Raw genomic sequence first — 7,291 nt, 5'->3', positions numbered from 1 at the left:
TAGGTTAATGTCATAGGGTTGGCTATCGAGCATGCCCAAATGATGACTTGATTGTGTGCTTGCTTGAATTCTACACATTTCATACCATCGGTTAGTTGTCGAATCATTCCTCGATCATAACCTTCGTTCTTGGTTCATGTATGCTCTCTTCCACATAGGGCAAGCTAGAATTAACTATCTTACCCAGGACCGCCGAAGCAGCGTGGACCAGGGGAGAACTATACTTTGTCTTGTATGCCCTCTTCCACATAGGGCAAGCTAGAATGAACTATCTTACCCAGGACCGCCGGAGCAGCGTGGACCAGTGGAGGACTATACTTTGTTCATTACACCACAGTATTAAGTATGGTGTCCTCTTCCACATAGGGCAAGCTAGAATTAACTATCTTACCCAGGACCGCCGAAGCAGTGTGGACCAGGGGAGGACTATACTTTATACTTCACACACTAGCCAAATTGAAGTCATCACTTGGTTGAAGCACTGAACTAGGGCGAGTCTATCGTTTACTTTGCATTGGGATAATACGCTGCATGCTCTCTTAGGTTAATGTCATGTGATTGGCTATAGAGCATGCCCAAGTGATGACTTTGTTTCAAGCTCAACAGGTAGGGTATTGAGTCCTCTTCCACATAGGGCAAGCTAGAATTAACTATCTTACCCAGGACCGCCGGAGCAGCGTGGACCAGGGGAGAACTATACTTTGTCTTGTATGCCCTCTTCCACATAGGGCAAGCTAGAATGAACTATCTTACCCAGGACCGCCGGAGCAGCGTGGACCAGTGGAGGACTATACTTTGTTCATTACACCACAGTATTAAGTATGGTGTCCTCTTCCACATAGGGCAAGCTAGAACTAACTATCTTACCCAGGACCGCCGAAGCAGTGTGGACCAGGGGAGGACTATACTTTATACTTCACACACTAGCCATACTGAAGTCATCACTTGGTTGAAGCGCTGAACTACGGCGGGGTAATCGTTTACAGGTTATAATCATATAGCTGCATGCTCATTAGTAGATAATGGAATATTGTATGGCAATATGAGCATGCCCAAGTGATGACTTTGTTTCAAGCTCAACAGGTAGGGTATTGAGTCCTCTTCCACATAGGGCAAGCTAGAATGAACTATCTTACCCAGGACCGCCGGAGCAGCGTGGACCAGTGGAGGACTCTATACTTTATACTTCACACCACAGTATTGAGTACGACTTGCATAAAGCCCCTAATGAGAACCACGAGGGCTCTCTCAATGTTGAACCACGAGGGCTCTAGTACCGATTCTCTCGGTACGGCTTGGTCCGTGTTCCTTTATGCTTGTACTCTAAGTATTAAGTATTGTGTCCTCTTCCACATAGGGCAAGCTAGAACTAACTATCTTACCCAGGACCGCCGAAGCAGTGTGGACCAGGGGAGGACTATACTTTATACTTCACACACTAGCCATACTGAAGTCATCACTTGGTGGGGGTGAACTACGGCGGTATCTATCGTTTTGGTTCGGTCTATATAGGGTCGCTTGCATGCTCATTCGAATATAATGTAATTGTGTATGGCAATATGAGCATGCCCAAGTGATGACTTTGTTTCAAAAGCTCAACAGGTAGGGTATTGAGTCCTCTTCCACATAGGGCAAGCTAGAATGAACTATCTTACCCAGGACCGCCGGAGCAGCGTGGACCAGTGGAGGACTCTATACTTTATACTTCACACCACAGTATTGAGTACTTCTTGCATAAAGCCCCTAATGAGAACCACGAGGGCTCTCTCAATGTAGAACCACAAGGGCTCTAGTACCGATTCTCTCGGTACGGCTTGGTCCGTGTTCCTTTATGCTTGTACTCTTAGAAAGTCTCAACCCGGAGGTCTTGACTTTGATTGTCATAGTTGGACTACGACGGGGTATCCGACTCATCGAATACCCCAGAAGCACACCATCTTTCGGGTAGGCGGTACGCGTACCTCCGGACGCGGAAGTCTCAACCCGGAGGTCTTGACTTTGTATTGTCATAGTTGGACTACGACGGGGTATCCGACTCATCGAATACCCCAGAAGCACACCATCTTTCGGGTAGGCGGTACGCGTACCTCCGGACGCGGAAGTCTCAACCCGGAGGTCTTGACTTTGATTGTCATAGTTGGACTACGACGGGGCATCCGACCATTGCTGATCGAACACCCCTGATTCACCATCTTTCGGGTAGGCGGTACGCGTACCTCCGGACGCGGAAGTCTCAACCCGGAGGTCTTGACTTGGATTGTCATAGTTGGACTACGACGGGGCATCCGACCATTGCTGATCGAACACCCCTGATTCACCATCTTTCGGATAGGAGGTGCGCCCACCTCCGACGCGGAAGTCTCAACCCGGAGGTTCGGACTTAGAGTTTTTCCCATTCAAAAGTTTTTCTCTTAGCCATACTGAAGTCATCACTTGGTGAACGATTGAACTAGGGCGGGTTAATCGTTTATAGGTATCATGTGGTTTGCATGCTCTCTTAGGTTAAGGTCATGTGGTTGGCTATCGAGCATGCCCAAGTGATGACTTTGTTTCACGCTTGCTTGATTTCTTCATGATTCCCTGTTATATAGTGTAATCATTCGAGAACAGGGAATCTTTGGTTTTGCTCAACAGGTATTGGATGTCAACTTGGTATCTAGATCGCATTAAGTCTCAACCCTTAGGTTCGGACTTGTATAGTGACATCTTGTTACGGTCTTGAGTCTCAACCCGCAGGTTCGGACTACTTAGTGTTTGATCGAATATAATATGGCAACTTGTGCCTAAGTCTCAACCCGCAGGTTCGGACTTCTGTTTATTTGGCCAATGTATGTATAAGGCAACTTGTGCCTAAGTCTCAACCCGCAAGTTCGGACTTGTGTATTTGTTCGAAGTCATGTATAAGGCAACGTGTGCCTAAGTCTCAACTCGCAGGTTCGGACTTGTTAGTGTTTCGTCAACTTTCATATGGCAACTTGTGCCTAAGTCTCAACCCGCAGGTTCGGACTTGTGTATTTGTTCGAAGTCATGTATAAGGCAACTTGTGCCTAAGTCTCAACCCGCAGGTTCGGACTTGTGTATTTGTTCGAAGTCATGTATAAGGCAACGTGTGCCTAAGTCTCAACCCGCAGGTTCGGACTTCTATAGTGTTTCGTCAATTATCATATGGCAACTTGTGCCGAAGTCTCAACCCGCAGGTTCGGACTTCTGGAAGGATCACTTGGCCACTAATGATCCTTCCGCAGGTTCACCTACGGAAACCTTGTTACGACTTTTACTTCCTCTAAATCATCAAGTTCGGTCAACTTCGATAAAGCAGACGCGGTTCACGAGGATCCAGCGAACGATCATCTCCAAAGACCTCACTAAATAATCCATCGGTAGTAGCGACGGGCGGTGTGTACAAAGGGCAGGGACGTATTCAACGCTGGCTGATGACCAGCACTTACTAGAAGTTCCGAGTTCATATGGACCATTGCAATCCATAATCCCTACTAAGTGAGTATTTGAGTGATTTCCCGTTCCTCTCGGAATAGGAGACACGCTGCTACCCACATTGTAGCACGCGTGTAGCCCAGAACATCTAAGGGCATCACGGACCTGTTATCGCTCGATCTCATTTTGCTAAACACAAATTGTCCTGCTAAGCAGCGTACCGTAAGTGCACTTGCGCACACGAACAGCGAAGGTGTCAGGTCATACTCCACCGAAAGGTCCTAACCCGTTCCAATCGGCATCGACGCATTAACGCTGACTGCGTTCTAGTTAGCATATGTGAGTCACGTTCGTTATCGGAATTAACCAGACAAATCAATCCACGAACTAAGAACGGCCATGCACCACTACCCTTAAATTTGAGAAAGAGCTATTAATCTGTCTCACCTCCATAAGTTCGGACCTGGTAAGTTTTCCCGTGTTGAGTCAAATTGAACCGCAAGCTCCATTTCATTTTTTTTTTTTTTTTTCATCAGGGTTCAGAACTGTATTTCTCTTAAAATTCTAAAAAATCATATCACAGTTTACAGAAAGACAATTCCTACTCCCTACACTTGCCCTGTTGGTGCCCCACACGGCATGCACCTACACGGTAGAGCCGTGTGGGGCGGGCTTCTTGCCATCGGGCCGCTAGCTCCTATTTATTTGTCCTGGGACGCATTCCCTTACTACCTTCCACGTCTTAGGTGGCCGCTTTACCGGCTTCGCTGCCGGTTATTCCTTCGCGTCGCCCGTTGCCGAGCATTCCGCTGCCGCCGACGAGCGTTCTCCAGGCCCAGTTCGGCTTGCTGCAGTGTTGCTGCTGTCTGTGTCTGCTGATCAGGCGCCGCGTCATGATGGCGAAGCCTCGCTACATAGAGCGCCATCGTGGCCTCGAACATCCCCGCCGGCAACCGATCGCGCCTCAGCTCCAGGTGTCTGATGTTGGTTTGAAGCTGCCTGGCTCGCCGCCTGAACGCTTCGCGCACGTCGGCATCCATCGCGAGGATGCGGTCCCGCAGCGTAGGATCACGGCCGAACCGGCCCTCTCTCCACCGCTGCCATCGCGCCTCCCGCTCCGTCGCCCGACGTCTGGCCTCTCGCGTTGTCCGTAGAGCCTCTGCCGCGCTCTCCAGCCTCCAGACGCGCTGCAGCTCCCGAGTGACACTGACCGCTGCCTCTTCCACACGCTCCCAGGCGTCAGGATCGTGCAGCATGTGGTCGAGGAGCGTGTCAGCCGTCACCGGCTGAAGACCGTGTCCCGTGAGGAGCCGTTCACGCACTTCCGCGAACCGCGGGCATTGAAACAGCACGTGCTCTGGTGTTTCGTCGACTCCCGGACAGGCTGAGCAACACGGGGACCGGGTGAACTTCCTGGAATGCAGGTACTCCCTGAAGAAGCCGTGTCCTGTCAGTACCTGCGACAGGTGGAAGCCCACCCGTCCGTGCTTCCGGTTGACCCATCTGTCCACGTCCGGGAGGACTCTGTGGCTCCATCTGATGAATCGGCTTGACGCCACGCCGTCCTGCGCCAACTCATCCCAGCTCTCCTGCCAGTTGCGCATTGTCGCCGCCCTCTCCTCCTTGCGGATCTCTGCTGGGGTGCCGCCGGACTGCTGCTTTCGCTCGTGGCAGCGGTGATCCTCCTTAATAAGCTCGACTATAGGTGGTATACCAGCAACCAACGTAGCCACGTCGTACTTTACGGTCCGGAAGGTGCTCGCGACCATCTTGGCTGCCCGATTCTGCACCCGGTTCAGCAGACGTCTGTTGCTCTGTATACGCGTAGCCTCCCACCAGACCGGGGCCGCGTATCGTAAGATGGACGTCGACACATTAGCGAGGGTCCGACGTCGCACACTGGAAGGGCCGCCATGATTTTTGAGCAGGTGACACAGTGCTCGGTTTATCCTGTTGGCCTTTTCCGTTACCGCCTTCACGTGAAAATTCCAGGATAAGTGATCCTCCACCTGGACACCGAGGTACCTTATATGACGCTTAGAGCGAAGCGTGGAGCCCCCGACACGCACTGGCACCCTCGGATGGCCCTGCCGCAAGCAGCTCACCATCACCATCTCTGTTTTCTCCAAGGCTAGGGACAGCTGGTGGTCCGCCATCCACCGCCGTACTGTGTTAATCGCCCGGGTCGCCAGCGTCGAAGATTCTCTCGGGGTCCTGCCTGGCACCAGCAAGACGATATCATCGGCGAACCCCACTATCTCCGCTCCCGGTGGCAGCTCCAATCCGAGGACTCCGTCGTACATGGCGTTCCACAGGGTGGGCCCCAAGATGGAGCCCTGTGGAACGCCGGCGGTGACGGGCCTCGAAACATGTCCGGTGTTGGTGGGGTAGTGGAGCACTCGGTCACGAAAATAGCTCCCGATGATGTCCAGCAGCGCCTGAGGAACGCCTTTGGCCTCCAGGGCCCTCCCGATGTTGGTCCATCCTGCCGAGTTGAAGGCGTTTTTGACATCAAGTGCAACCACCATGCAGCACCTGCGGTCGCGTTGGTTGGTGCGCTTAAACGCCATCGCTCGTTGTCCCGCCTTCACCACCTCCTGGATCGCCTCCACCGTCGATCTCCCCTTACGGAAACCGTACTGGCGGGGAGAGAGGCGAGGACCACCTGGCAGTGGGGCCTCCAGGTGATCGTTGAGACGATCCAGGACTATGCGCTCGAACACTTTACCGACAGTGTCGAGCATGCATAGGGGCCGAAAAGATGACGCCTGGCCCGGTGGTTTCCCTGGCTTAGGCAGTAACACCAATCGCTGCGCTTTCCACGCCACCGGGAAGTCTCCGCTGTCCAGCAGCTGCTGGTAAATGCGCCGGAAAGTAGCGGGAGACTCTCGGATTGCCGCCGTGACTGCACCATTGGGGACGCCATCTGGTCCGGGGGCCTTTCGGGGGTTCAGCCTGGCCGCGATCGCTAGGAGTTCCTCGTCGGTGATTGGACGCAGTGGCGGTTCCTCAACGCCCGCAAGCTCCATTTCATTGTGGTGCCCTTCCGTCAATTCCTTTAAGTTTCAACTTTGCAACCATACTTCCCCCGGAACCTGACTTTGGTTTCCCGGAAGCTACTGAGAGCACCTGGTTGTAGCGTCTCCCAATTGCTAGTTGGCATCGTTTACGGTTAGAACTAGGGCGGTATCTAATCGCCTTCGATCCTCTAACTTTCGTTCTTGATTAAAGAAAGCATCCTTGACAAATGCCTTCGCTTTAGTTAGTCTTACGACGGTCTACGAATTTCACCTCTCGCGCCGTAATACTAGTGTCCCCAACTACTTCTGTTAATCATTACCTCCGGTCTGAGTACAAACCAATGAAAGATTAGACCAAGGTCGTATTCCATTATTCCATGCAAGATTATTCTAGGGCGTTTGGGCACCCTGCTTTAAGCACTCTAATTTGTTCAAGGTAAACGTGAGCGGTCGAGCTCTATGTTACACTTGCACCCGTTGAAGGGCACACCATGACACAGACTTGGTGCCCTACCACACCATTGAGTCGCAACCAGATTCCGACTTGGCCCACCGACCACGGGTTGACCGGGTCGGCGGAGCCGGACTGTGTTGGACAAGTATCAACTTCGAACGTTTTAACCGCAACAATTTTAATATACGCTAGTGGAGCTGGAATTACCGCGGCTGCTGGCACCAGACTTGCCCTCCACTTGATCCTCGTAGAAGGATTTATGCTCTACTCATTCCAATTATGAAACATCATTAAAGAGTTTCATATTGTTATTTCTCGTCACTACCTCCCCGTCCCGGGATTGGGTAATTTACGCGCCTGCTGCCTTCCTTGGATGTGGTAG

Source organism: Anopheles ziemanni (genome assembly GCF_943734765.1).
Source record: "Anopheles ziemanni chromosome X unlocalized genomic scaffold, idAnoZiCoDA_A2_x.2 X_unloc_87, whole genome shotgun sequence".
NCBI classification, from domain to species: Eukaryota; Metazoa; Arthropoda; class Insecta; order Diptera; family Culicidae; genus Anopheles; species Anopheles ziemanni.
The sequence above is the reverse complement of the archived record's forward strand: the minus strand, read 5'-3'. Positions refer to the sequence as shown.